Here is a 15334-nt window from a genome sequence, read left to right on the forward strand (position 1 = left end):
TCAGGAATTCTGGAGTTATGTGATAGTAGAGAGCTGGCACATTTTCATAAAGAGCAGTCTTCAGATCAGAAACGTGCATGATCAATTCTCTCTACTTTTCCAGGCCTTAAAAAGAACACACATCTAAAGTAGCTCTGTTTTCTACCATGTCATTCAATATCTTGAAACTTGAGCAACATGGCATCAATAAAATTAAACCTACTTCACCTCATCTAGAGCCACGTGTTATCAAACTAGGCAAGCCACATTTATCAGCAACAGGTCGGATAACTGGTCTAATTCTGTCAAATGCCAGAAATGGCTGCTTCTCTGCATCATAGTAAGTTCAGTAACTTACAAGCTTTGAAAGAGAGTGAAAGAATGAAAGGCATGTTTACAAAAAGGGATAGTTAAGGTTATTAAATTGCTATAAGGCAACGTGTTTAAATTATAATAGCGTTTTCAGACATATCTCTAATTTCTTGCATGGGTTATGTAAACATATTTAATCCCAAAATTAGGATATAGAAAACAAGTACACGAAGAATCCAAAACGCTGAAATGCATCAAAATGTATCAGTGTGGTTGTCATTCGATGAACAGGTATTAAGAACTATTGCGCGAAGTCGATCAACGAACCGGGCACGTAGAATAGAGTAGATACATAGGACTATTCCCTGTGCCACACAGGGGCAACATGAGTTCTTATGGCAGACTAAAGCAGCATAAAATATGCTTCGATGTGTTTTTGACCACAGTAATTACACAGTAAAGAATCTCTATGATAGGCTAGTTCTTGACTTTAAAGAGTCCTTTGGGAATTTGTCAAAGACAGATGTGTTTTACTACTAGGTTAGTATGAACCAGCGCCACTCACTGACTACAGAAAGAAAGATTATCAAATAAGCACTACTAAACATATACAGACGGACAGCACATGGGGTGTGTGGCCAATGTAAGGATATTAATTGAAAGGGGTTTCTAGGAGAGACTACACACTACTGTAAGCGTGCAGGATCCTTCCTCAGTAGGCCCCTTTTGGATTGACAAACAACATATACCAGCCTAGAATTGACTCTAAACGGCTATAGTCCTGGCAAACAACGACGCACAAAATGCACATCGTCGGCCGTATCATACAAGTGGCCCGGGGGCGCAGCGGGTGTTTGCGCCCACTTTGCGCACCCTCCGGGCACTTTGGTATTACAGAAGGGGCTGCAGACGCTTGTGAGGCCACTTCTGTAATACCGATAGCACTGCTGCACATAAAGCGTCAGCACTATCTTCATAGGACATTCCCTCATTTGCATTGGCTCATGCCCCATGCAAATGAGGGAATGCCTTTGCCGCTGCGCCTGTGCTGTATTACAGACATGGACGCAGAGGCAAAAAAGTTCTCAGGCGTTGACAGTGCGCCATCCAAAAGGTGGCATACTGTCGGTGTGCCCCCTGATGGCAGCCCTCTGGAGGGGGTAAAAGGAGTCCTATTGACCCCCCAGACATCTCTTTGCAGGCGGGTGCAGGAACTCATTGCACCCACCTGCAAGGGGATCTCTAATGCCCCTTCAAAGTGCAGGTGGGTGGCCACCTGCATTGTGAAAACACAGAGCATCTTTAAAGAAGCCGCTCCGTTTTTCATCTGTATGTGCTGCCCTGCGCGAGTTTGCGGCTGCCCTGGAGGCAGCGCATTCATCATAATACAGTGCATTTTCATTGTTTGCGCCTGGCATACCTTTTTAAAGGTGCGCCTGTGCAAACAACGAAAATATGTATTTTGTGTAATACGGCCCCTGATGGGTCGAAATGCATTGCATCGATGATTATATGGGAGAGGAAGAAGAATGTTTCTTTGGAAAACTGGCAACAGATGCAGTATATAAACGATAACACACTCTAATTAAGAATATCCCTTACCCACCTCCCTAGCCAAGAATGATTCAATGCAAATACAGGCCACTCTAATGGGCACAAGAAAGCAGGGTGAGGAAATATTTTTAATTGTGTTTCCAAACATTAGGGGCTGTAATTCATTAATTTCCTTATTTTTTACACTTTCAAATCAATTTTTTTGTGTTTAAACGTGTTGACCTCGGTAGAGCACAGGTCACATACCGTTTAGGTATGGTACTTGGAAATTAAAGACAAGCATTACTCTGTGTACCCCTAATGCTTTCACTACATTTATGAAAGATAACTATCAAAACTTCAAAACTTGGAGCCTTATAACTTGATTTAGACCTTGGCAAATGGTCGGCCCTCCACCAGGGAGCGTAAGCCCAACTATCCTATTTGGAGATTCTGGCCTCCTTGGCAGGGATCTCATTACTTTGAAGATTAGATACCACTGCAACAGCTCCCTTCCTAGTGCTGGAGATGTGTTGGTGTTTGAAGGCCTACTAAGAAAACATAAAAAAAATCTCCCAAAGCAGGATTTGGTTTTCTCTAAACAAATGGCCACAACACACAGCAAGTTTTCCCCCTGAACTTGAAAGGTGGTTTTTAGGTTTCCCTGCCCTTGTCTGGCATGCAGACCAGCAAGGATAATCAGTTGTTGCACCTTGAATAGGGTGGAACAACCGTCCTTGTGACCTGGTGGCCCTTTAGCAGATGGGCAATCAGGTCAGAGGTTTACAATGGCAGAACCAGAAATGGCTCCTCTAAAGTAAACGTGCTGCTTCTACTAACCCTACTAGAGCTGGGGAGCTGTGACTTTGCTGGGCCAGAGCACCGATGATTTAAGGCGGTACACTAGCTCCATCAAACTGTAAAAAAGGCCCTTATGCTTACTATGATAAAGATTGAAAATGTTTTTGTGAGAACTTGGAAAAATCAGACAGCTCAGATACATATGGCCTTATTATGAATATGGTGGTCCATTGGACCGCCATAGTCGTGGTGGCCGTCCGTGGACCGCCAGACTGGCAGTCCACCACCATATTCTGACTAAAGGCAGTCAGACTGCCACTGCACCACTGCTACCGCCAGGGATCTACGATCCCTCGTTGTTGGCACAGCGGTCTGAGGCTGCAATATGCTAGGCACCACCAAGCATATTACGAGTTTCCTCACTGTCACAGTTTTCATGGCAGTGAGCCCACCATGAAAAGTGTGGAGATGAGGAAAGTACGGTGGCCCAGTGCCTCTGTGCCAGTGGATGCATGTAGGGGGGCATGATATTTGAGTAGAAATCATTTAACCAAGTAATCCCGTTAGTGTTTGAAAATAGATATCGGGAGGCTATTTTTTTCTGGTACTTGTCAGTGTTTTGTTAACCTAAAGAAATTCTTGATTGTTCGTTACTGATAATCTTAATACATACTAGGCTTGATGACCCAGCAATGGACTAGTATTATGTTTACTGCAAAGTTGCATTATATCTTTGGTCCACTTATCCCTTTCTACCATATAGTCACTTGAATTGTATAGCACATCTCAACCACAGCCCAAAACCCTCTATTCTCCACCGTGTCTGCTTCAAATCCTATCACATCATGAGTTAACAAACATTTTTTTTGCTGTGTGTGGTGTCTTTTATAATACAATGCTTTCATAGTTGATTTGCCATAGTGATCCATATTGCTTTTGTTACGTTTCAAACGTAATTTAGACCTGGCCATACCCAGTTTAACATCGCACATTTTTAGTAAGCTAGTAGTAATCTCCATCAGTGTTATATCAACTAGAACTATTTAATAGTGTTTTAAGGGAGCTATTTGGATTTCTAGGTTTAATTTCTTGCAGGCTATCAAAATAGCTCAATTACTACTTCCCCATTTGAATAGCATCACTGACTTCTTAAAAACAGAGAGCATGTCTAATGCTTCTCAAAGTCCTTTTGTTGGATTTTTCCACCTGTCTATGTTTCCCCAATGGAGCTAATGCACCAGTAAAAGAGTCCACTGAGTGTTCCAGTATCCACACCTGTAGTGAATGAACTTGCTTCTTACTGTACAAACTTTGAACAAATGCAAATGTGGAAACAGACATAAAAGTGTAGTCAATCAGAATATTTTGTCCAGTATTTTAAGATGATGTAGAACAGGCAAATCATCTTCAGAGTGATCCTTCAATGTTCTCAGCTGCAATGAATGTAGCTATCATGGTAGCCAGTTATCCCTTTCATTTGGATGCTGTGATCAAAACTACAGAAGATGATTCAATCAATCGTCAGTCCAAAGAAAGAGACTGACAGCTATTAAAATCAACTGCCAGTTCAATTATGTCCAGTATATATGGAACTACTAACACTGTGGGGCCTATTTATGAGCTGGATTGCGTTGCTCTTATACGACGCAAAGTGGTGCAAGAGTGACGCAAACCTTACACATGATTTATGAAGCCACGCAAAGCAACTTTGCGTGGCCCTGAGTGGCTCTATAAATTTAGAGTAAAGCAACGCATCGCAAATCATTGCATTGCCTTACTCTGCCCTGGGAAAGGCATTTCATGGACATTGAGTGGGTGTACTCACACAACACCCACGGTTTTTTATGCATTCCCAGATTTACCAGAACTAGTAAACCTGGGAATGCACCAAAAAGATACTCCTTCCCGGGAGAGCTGTAATGAGGAGAAATATCTTTATTTCTTCTTGTTACTGTTGCGGGGATTCTGTTTGAAAACAGATCTATGCCTGGGATCACAGGACGTCAGAATGTAGGGACTGAGTCACAATACCACATTAGTACGTATGGGCCCAAATCCGACTAGGTCATAATGCCTTACCTGCCCTACTAATCTTCCCAGAGTAACAGGTAAATTGGCAACCCAGAACACAAATCTCTAGTCCCGAGGGGACCTGTGGAAACAGATCATCACCTTTCATTTTCTCACTCATGCATGTCCACAATAAACAAAAGTGAGACACAAAGGAAGTTTACAATATTTATTTAAACTATCATGCTCTATCATAAATCAACTGTGCTGAAATTAGAAAACATATACAACTGAGGAAAGTAATTTGCATTATGAGCAAACTTTATACAATGAAAAACCCTATCATGGTGAATGATATAGCTGAGCAAGCCTACCCTCACTATGTGAGCACAGTGATATATCAGTGACCTCAGGGATTAGCACTGGACCCCACACCTGGCATTTGTAGTTAGGTAGTCTGCATCTCAGATTGCACAAAGCTAATGCGCATGTTCTGGGACCTTTCCCCTCTACAATAATCCTCTTCTCTGCTTTCCAAAGGGCAAGTTCTGGCTTATATGATATGAAATGCAGTGTTGGAAAACAGCAGCTGAGCCTCTGATGTGTCTAAATATTATGATATGTTGCTGACCGACCACTGAAAAACAGGGCACTATGTTGTCCGACCTTGTACGAAAGGTTCAGACTAAATCCCAGGAAGAAGAACTGAATAAAAACATGTGCAGTGTGTTTCTAAAATAATGTCATGGCACAAAATAAAGTGTGTTATGTGTGGCTGTGCAAAGCAAAGGGGCCTACAACATGCAGTTAGGCTAAATGAGGGAGATCCACAGTGGGCCCTTAAGGCAAATTACAACACCCCCTACATGGTCGGTACAGTAACGTAGCAACTAATTGGATAAGAAGTAACCCTGGGCGCAGTTTGCGTAGTAGAGCTATGCGTAGCTAAGCGAAGTGCACTTTGCACTACGCACGCTACGCGTAGCTACGCGAACTGTAGTGCGGTAGGGAAATGCTGTTTGCACTGATTGCACAGTGCTGGATGCTTGTCCGCATTGTGCAATCATTGCAAACGGCATCTTGCACAGTGCAAGCGGTCATTTTCTGCCGCTCGAGTAGATTTGTACTCGAGCGGCAGCTTTCTCAACGCGGACTGGTAGTTTCCCGTTGCGAGCGGTCGCGAGCATACGCGACCACTCGCAATGAGAAACCTGACCTCCCCACATTGAGAATCTCGCCGGAAGGTTTATTTTCCACGCTTGTGATTGGCAACTTGATGTTGCTGATCGCGAATGAGGAAAAAGTCTCGCCGGGATGTTGATTTTGCTCGCTCGTGGTCGCCAACTTGACGTTGAGGACCGCGAGCAAGCAAAAAATGTACGCAAACGTAGCTACGCCCAGGGTTAATAATAAGAGGCACGAACACAAGCCAAGCAAATTTAATGCTTTGATAATAAGCATGTTATACAAGCAAATTATTATCATGATAATAAACATATCATAACAATTTTGAAAATGTAGCCAAATGAAGGTGAGCCAGAGGCACCCATTATTTCTTGTACAAGTTCAAAAGCTAACGAATCTAGAATGGACTCCGCTTTCACTGGCAGTGACTTCATATTAGCCCAGTTCACAAACTCCAAAGAACAGACATGATCCTTGTTATCAGCCGATGCTGAGGAAGTAGCCAGGTAACACACATCCATGTTATTAGAGCCAGCATTCAGTGTTCCACTTGCCAAAACACCCATCTACACTGAAGGTAGTGGCTATATACCCCACATTCTGAAGAAGCTGCAAGCACAAGGGACCTCTCACAAATTGTCACGAAAGGACTCCTCAACAGGTTTATGTCTACAGGAACCAGCATGCCAGACCCAGGCAAATATCCAGTGCCCATATGAAGGGGCATCAACGGCAATGAAACATGGGTTGTACGGAGGTAAACCAGGCAAATCAGAATGGCAATGACCAATCAAGGTCCAGCTCCTGGAGCAAGAAGATTGTAAAGAATTTAAGCATGCGTTCACGGCACAGCAGGAGTGGTGGTAGTTCCAGTGAGCTTGGAAACAAAACATCCATACTGGTGAAGCAAAAATAGAACCAAAATGTCGCTAATGAGGAATAACACTAAAGGAATGCCCCTGAACAACCTGGAAAATAGAGAATGAATAAAAGCTTGTATTACTTGAAAAAAGGTTTGGAATGAACTGACTAAGCCAGTCTCAATAACTTTAACAAAGGAAGCTATTCCAGCGGTATTGGACGCATTAAATATATTCAGTGGACTAACTCGCCAAAATGTAGTGGGTGATTGGTGTTTAATTATTATTATTATGATTATTTTTGATGTTTAACAAGGACTGTATTTCACTGGATGTCCTTGCAACATGTAATTTGAAAGTTTCTTGAGCAGATGTTAATGCTACATCTTTTTGAAACAATAGTGCTTTGAGTCTGCTTAGCTTGTTAAAATCTGCCTTCAAAGTTGGAATTCAAGGCCACACCAAGCTTTCCATACACTCTTGAGTGGGACCAGGGAGCACGTTACAATTTGAGAGACCGAACAAATGTATGGGAACCCGGCCTTCATTGCGCAACAATCCTGATCACTTAACATTAAATAGCTTCCTTTTGAAAGGACCATAATGAAGAGCAGTATTGATGGGGCAGGTATTCGTTTAAGATAACAATCCAAATTTGTTACCAACTCATTACCTGCGCCATGAATGGTAGCATGTTTGCAAACGAGTGAATGTCCAACAGAAGAGTCACATTCCTTTGTAGCAAGGAAGACTTCTTTATTGGCTCATTCACAATGATAGGAAAATGGGAGTGCCCATAACTCATGAATGAAGCTGCCTTCTAGGGGTTCATATCTACCAACATGAAAATGATTCTTGCAAGCTGTGAACCGGAATGTTGAAATCAGCAAAGATATTACACCATGTATTAACCAAACAGTGGAGGGTTTTTTCTCTATGTGAATGGGAGTTGGTCTACCTTCTCTAGATGTAACATGGTGTATGTGGCATCTTTCTTAGCCCTGAGTCGTTGTTTATGCTGCTGGGTTGAACTAAGGTAATGCCAAGGTACTCGACCATTCTTCAGGGTTTGAAGAGCATGATAGATCTAAGCTGGCTTTGCCCGTTTTATTATGTAATCTAGTCACTTTGCATGATATCAATAACAGATGACACAAGGTTATTCAAATTGTAATTGTGAGAAGATAATGTATTAATACTATATTTTAACAACAGCAAGCACTTTATTCAAATTATCAATTTGTCTTAAACGTCCAGCAGCTTCCATTTGTGACAATTTCCAAATTTCATTATATGTGGCATAAATTAATCTGTTTTTAATGCGGAGACTTAGGACATCATAGGAAGTCAGGAAGGTCCATGTTTTCAGATAGGAGGGAAATATGTTGTTTTACTGCAGACAGTGTGGAATGTTCCAGCCATTGTTTACATAACTTTCTGACAGAATAGGTGAAAACAATACCTGAATGCTGAGAGTGGGAATAACAAGGTACAGGTCTGCTTTCCTTAAATCCCGGTGTATAATTTAGAAAACGAGCATAACAACCATTTGTGGCCACTGGCCATAATAAGTAAGGGTGGGCGGAGAACTCCGCTCTGCCAGTGGAGTGTGCGGAGATTTCCCTACTCCGCGCTCTGCTGAGAATGCGGAGTAGGGCAAAACTGTGACTCCGCAGCGTAGCGAAGTTAGCCAGCCCCCCGCTAAATTGGCTCCCTGCCTCCACCCCCCCAATAAAATAATACTTACAACCTAATTTAAAAGAAATAAAGTCACTTACTTGTATTGCAGTGTCCCTGGGATGCACTGCTCCTTTTCACCGTACAGCTGCGCATGCGCGCGCGCATTTCTCACAAGACGTCTTGAGAGAAATGCGCGCGCATGCACAGTTCATGCAAGATGTACGGCGAGGAGGAGGAGGGTAGCCAGGAGACGCCGCAATACAGGTAAGTGACATTATTTCATTTAAATTAGGTTGTAAGTATTATTTTATTAGGGGGGTGGAGGCGGGTGACGGAGTGGAGCAGAGCAAAGTTTTCCCCCAACTCCGTGGACCTCCGCGTAGTTGCACTCCGCCAGCTCCACCCGGGGTTAATAATAACCAACGGTGAGGACCTGTAAGTGAGGAATTAAATGTACCATTCTGCCACATACTATTGAGCTGTTCCTTAGTGTAATTTGTCAAATGTTGCCAATGGAAGAAATATTTGGTGCATTCATGTACTTAACTTTAGCCAGTCCTAGACATGTAGTCTGTTGAACTTTATCATTTAGAAAAATCATTTGTGTTGGAGTTAACAGGCTCAAACAAGGTGTCCATCCACTGTACTTGCTAAGGTTTAGTACCCCAAATTGATTTCATTTCAATTGTATCCTTCCAATTATCATAGCCTTTTACAGCTAATTGTGTTACAAATGAATTTGTATTTATTAGCTTAGTTTGTGTAAGCATATATTTCTTTGGTGGTGTAGGGACTAATTTAAAATAATATGATGTTGGGTCTGATGTATCATATTCAGAAAAATATGTGAATTCATACCTATATTTTTTTGAGCTCCCTGGTGGAGGAGTGGGGCAATACTTCATTTCTGTGTAGTTAAAAAGTGTGCATTGAACACTAGCTTGATGGAAATAGTGATGTTGTTAATGATGGCAACAGAACATTTCACCATAATTATCCGAAATAAATTACAGATCCTATTATTCAAAAAAGGCGTAATTTTCGAGCTCCAAGAGAATGGAACTTATAGTTTCAACATCCCAATCATCAGAATGTAACCCAGGCATAATTATATCACCCATAGAAACCCTAAATACATAATCTGCAGAATTTCTTGGGGCCGGATATATCATAAGGTACTTTATTCCAAGCAATTCTATCAGTTACTGGAACGGCTGAAATGTTCATGAGGGTTAAGTCTCTTTTTAGCTTATGTGAAGAGGTGTGAGGTGTCAACACCTCATCAACCAGTTCTGTAGCAGAGCGTTCTGGAAGATAATGGTCAATAATCAGCAAGAAGAAAACAACCACAAATCCAATTCATAGAAATAGAAAAACTTATATCCAAGGCATGGCCAGATAAATGTGTTTCAGCCATGAAAAGAAAACACAGATCCTTGATGGAGGAGTGTCTAAAACAGAAGAACTGTCGAACAAGTCTGAAGAGAAGTCATCTAGACCCACATAATACCTAGAAACAGCATCTGCTGCAGAAGACGTAACAGATAGTGCTCACTTCTGTCATGTGGCTGGAAGTTGTAGGGGATGTAGGAATGAACTATAGTGCATTCTCCTCCACCCGCCCCAGCTGGGGAGAAGCAGCTTCGGTGGTGCTCACCAGCTGTAGAGGAATTGCCTGTATGGTAGCGAGAGCAGTTAGGGAACTACCAAGGACTCCTCATGGCATACTGTTTAGAATCTGCCACATGATGTAACTTGATGTGATCAATGGAGACAAAACGATTGTCTTTGGAACCTGGAAGTGGTGGCAAGATTACAGTTCTTGTACCTCGGATGCCAAGGACTGGCACCGGTGCTCAGTATGATGGTCCAAACTCCTTCTTCACTGCCACCATCTCACACACAAGATCTCTGACTTGTGGAATACAGCTGGAAGGATTTGGTTTCTCCTTTAATTCTGCAGAGATAGTCCTCATCAAATGTTCCTTGGATTGAGTGTCACAAATATTTTGTAGATCCTGTAAGACAGCATAACGATCATCTATGTCAAAGGGCGTGGCTATCGCCACAATGTCTGGACCGTCAAGGTCTGGAATGTACATTTTGATGCCAAAGAGGACCTCGTGTGGGGTCCGGCCACCCAGAGATCATTTAGGGAGATTGTTAAGTGCTCGTTGTACCCCATATAGGTGGTGGATCCAACTACACCCTGCACCTGATACTCTAGCTGTTAAGGACTGTTTTAAATCATGGTTCATCTTCTCCACAACAGAATTGTCCTTGGGCTGATATGGAGAAGAATAATGCATCTGCACACCCAGAGGAGCCATAGTATCCTGATACGCTTTTGAGGTGAAAGTTGGGCCCCGGTCTGAATGGAATGTACTGCATGCATGTGTACCAATAAAGACATGCATGTCTTTAATAACAGTGCGAGCATCACCCAAACGCTGTGGCCAAACCCAGAGGAACCTGGAGCAAGAATAAACTGCAACTAAAATAAATGTGAACACAGCGTTCAAAATCCACAGTGGTCCAAATAAATGCAGCTGAAAGGTTTGTTAGAAATCAACAGGTGTGTCTGCAGTGGATGAGCCATGGTGGAAGCTTTAATTTGTTGACAATTGTCACAACAAAGAATATATTTCTTGTCCTGTTGAAATAAGCTGTGCCACCAATAACATTGCTGTAGCTTATCTTTCATGTCTGCCATTTACACCCAAGCGTTTTATGCTTTTTGTGTTATCTTGAGAATCTTGGAATCCATTTTGGTGCCAATAATGTACGTTTTCATTATAGGACTGGATGCATTGATACGAATCACACACTTTAAGGGTGGGGAATTCGGGATCCGTATGTTCCAGTGCAAGAAGCAAAGCTTTTAGTTCAGCCAACAGCGCAGTACAGTCCCCCAATGACTGAGTGTGAGTTTTTACCATTGGGATTTTCTGTGAAACATCAAACCAAGAACAGTGGTGCATGCGACCGAAAATTGGTGCTTGGTCCAGATAGCAGGTTGGGCTGACCTATCAGGATGAATGATATATTTATACTGTTCAAGAGGCAAAACAGTGCTGGGCATGGGATAGACATGCTCATATTGTAGAAATTCTTGTGTCTGTAAAATGAGTTAAAGACTTGAGGACAGATGTACGACCGCTTTTTGCAGTCGCAAATGGGAAATCGCCCCATTTGCGACCGCAAAATAGGTCTGCCCTTTTCACAAAACCTATTTTGCGAGTCTGTAACCTATTACCGACTCGCAAAATAGGGTTTGTGGATCACTATTAGGGAGGGGCGTGTCAAGAGCGCCCCTTCCTAAAAGAGACTCGCACTTCAATGTAAGATTGACTTGAAGGGAGTGACGCTCTGGGGGTGTGGAGTTATCGCATTGGGAATTGTGTGTTTTATCGCTGCCTGTTTTTAAAATTGACTCGCACTTTTTAAAATATACCTGCTACTGTTTCTTGCTCTTTTGCACAAGTTATTCCTGGTAATCTATTTACTTGCGTGACCGGAACTAGCGCGTTTTTTAGATAGGCGGTCAGCGCTCCAGTCTTTTGTGCCTGACGCCTATTTAAACGTCATCATTAAGCGACCGCGCCCTAATTGACTTGAAGGGAGTGACGCTCTGGGGGTGTGGAGTTATCGCATTGGGAATTGTGTGTTTTATCGCTGCCTGTTTTTAAAATTGACTCGCACTTTTTAAAATATACCTGCTACTGTTTCTTGCTCTTTTGCACAAGTTATTCCTGGTAATCTATTTACTTGCGTGACCGGAACTAGCGCGTTTTTTAGATAGGCGGTCAGCGCTCCAGTCTTTTGTGCCTGACGCCTATTTAAACGTCATCATTAAGCGACCGCGCCCTAATTGACTTGAAGGGAGTGACGCTCTGGGGGTGTGGAGTTATCGCATTGGGAATTGTGTGTTTTATCGCTGCCTGTTTTTAAAATTGACTCGCACTTTTTAAAATATACCTGCTACTGTTTCTTGCTCTTTTGCACAAGTTATTCCTGGTAATCTATTTACTTGCGTGACCGGAACTAGCGCGTTTTTTAGATAGGCGGTCAGCGCTCCAGTCTTTTGTGCCTGACGCCTATTTAAACGTCATCATTAAGCGACCGCGCCCTAATTGACTTGAAGGGAGTGACGCTCTGGGGGTGTGGAGTTATCGCATTGGGAATTGTGTGTTTTATCGCTGCCTGTTTTTTAAAATTGACTCGCACTTTTTAAAATATACCTGCTACTGTTTCTTGCTCTTTTGCACAAGTTATTCCTGGTAATCTATTTACTTGCGTGACCGGAACTAGCGCGTTTTTTAGATAGGCGGTCAGCGCTCCAGTCTTTTGTGCCTGACGCCTATTTAAACGTCATCATTAAGCGACCGCGCAGCGGACGCGCGCAGCGGGCGCGCCGGCGGCGCGCCGAAGGCGCGCCAAAGGCAAGCCCGTCTGCGCCCGTCCGCGCCTCGGACGTGCCGGATGTGCCATACCATGCTGCCAGCAAGTCCCCACCTTGTGTGAGGCCTCTTGATGGGCGACTTTGCTACACCCGGTCACAGTTACTCCAATTGAATAATTGTGCCCTGATTCCGGAAGCGTTATCAATGGGACAAGAACCAGGGAGTCCTGGCTGCCCCGACAAAGAAGAGGGACTGAAATGTGGACTCTTAAACGTTAGGTCTCTCCCCAAGCACTCAACAGAAATCCAGATGCTTATCGATGAGCATAGCTGCGATGTTCTGTTTATGACGGAAACTTGGCTGTCGCCTGGTCTTGATGGGGAACTTGGTGCTGCCTGCCCCACTGGGTTTAAAGCCTTCCATAAACCCAGATCTAATGGCAGGGGTGGTGGTACCGGCATTATCTTTAAAGAAATCTGGGATTTTGTTCCTTTGGACATTGACGAGATCTCGCAGTGTGAAACCTTGGGCTTCTCGCTGAAGGACAAGTCTGGCAATGTCCTGACCGGAATACTTTGTTATAGACCCCCGGGAACTGTGAGCGAACAGACACAGCAGCAATTTCTGGAGGTGATTGGCAATTTGGCTCTCACTCATCATAGTCTGCTGATCTTGGGCGATTTCAATCTCTGGCCTAACGCTACGATGAAAACGGCATATAACAATATTGTTCAATCCTGCGCCAATCTCAATCTAGTACAACATGTGTTGGAGGCAACACACTCGGCAGGGCATGCCCTTGATCTTATATTTGCGGGCGAGAATGTAGTGATTCTCGACAATATCCTCCCTATGGACTGGTCTGATCATTATTTGATCAGTTTTAGTATCCCGACAATTTCCAAAGGTAAACCCCCTCTGTTCAAAGGTGCTGATAGTGTGCTGAGCAGGGATTGGAAAGCCCTACGAAGGAGAGCGTACGGTACCTCTCTGTTTAAGGCGGTTCCTCTCCCTGTTCCAGGGCAGTCGGTTGACACTAACTTCAAGGAGCTCTGCAGTTACATTAAGAATACGGTTAATCAGATCGCCCCAATGAAACAACTTAGGAAAAGAGCTACCCCTTCGGCCCCTTGGTTTTCAGAGGAACTCAGGGCTTTTAAAATTCAGTGTAAACATGCAGAGAGGCAATGGCGCTGTCACTACCTAACTAGTGATAGGATCATTTGGCGGAATCTGCTGGGCAGATATAAGTGCGCTATTGTATCTGCTAAAGCGCTATATTTTGCTGACCTCATTCAAAACTCCCCGAATAGTGCTAAGTGTGTCTTCAACATTCTGAGAGGTTTTAATAATCCTGAATGTCTGGCCAATAAGATTTCTCCCTCGCAGGATTTGTGTGACGGGCTGGCGGCCTTTTTTCACAATAAAATCAGGGGGATTCTTGAGGGCCTGCAGTATGATCCTATTTCTAGCTGTAAAGCTGATGTAGTCTTATCAACAGTGGAGCCATTGAATCACTCAATTCCTAGTCTAAATGCGGACGTAGCAGCAGGGCCTCGGTTGGATCATTGGACGTGCCCTTCTTGGGAGGAATTTTCCAATGTGGCCAAGAAAGTCTGCTCGGGGTCTCCTCTTGACCCTATTCCGCATAAATTATGGAAGGAATTGGGATCAGAAACTTTTCCGCACCTCCACCTGATTACCAATCAGTCACTAACTAGTGGTGAGGTCCCGGCCGGCTGGAAGGATGCGCTGGTTTCCCCCCTTTTGAAAAAACCATCCCTGGATCCCACTTGCTATGGGAACTATCGCCCTATCTCTTTGCTGCCTTTCCCAGCCAAGATAGCGGAACGCCTCGTTAGCCAGGAGCTATCTGGGTTTTTAGAGAGTAAAGGTATTTTGGAGGAGAATCAATTTGGTTTCCGTCCAGGGCATGGCACTGAGACTGCCTTGATCACTGCCCTGGATGACCTGCGAATGCGAGCGGATAAGGGACAGTCTGCAACGTTGATTTTACTTGACTTATCCGCTGCATTTGATACTGTTAGCCATAAGATTCTCTTACATCGGCTCGAAGAGATGGGGATCACTGGCTTGGCCCTAAAATGGCTTTGGTCCTATCTGTCGGACAGACGGCAGGCGGTCTTTCTGCCTCCATATCAGTCAGAATTTTTGCCTAACAAACAGGGTGTCCCACAGGGCTCTTCTATCAGCCCGATACTGTTTAATGTTTACATGCGACCTCTGGTACAAATCATTAAATCTTGTAACATTACGGCTGTTAATTATGCCGACGACACACAATTAATCATTTCCCTGGAAGGTGATCAGGCGGATTCTCTACCCACCTTCCATAACTGCATGCTGGAAATGACGACTTGGTTGAAAAACAATGATCTGCAATTTAACGGTGCCAAAACTGAGATCTTACATTGTTCAGTGGGCAGGGTATCGTCACCCCTGCCTCTCAATTTTTGGCCTCTTCCTTTGGACACCCCCCTGGTTCCTGTAAAGACTGTACGTAATCTGGGGGTCTGTTTCAATGAGAAGCTAAGTCTCGAGTCACATGTT

The sequence above is a fragment of the Triturus cristatus genome, chromosome 8, assembly GCF_964204655.1.
Source record: "Triturus cristatus chromosome 8, aTriCri1.1, whole genome shotgun sequence".
Lineage (NCBI taxonomy): Eukaryota > Metazoa > Chordata > Amphibia > Caudata > Salamandridae > Triturus > Triturus cristatus.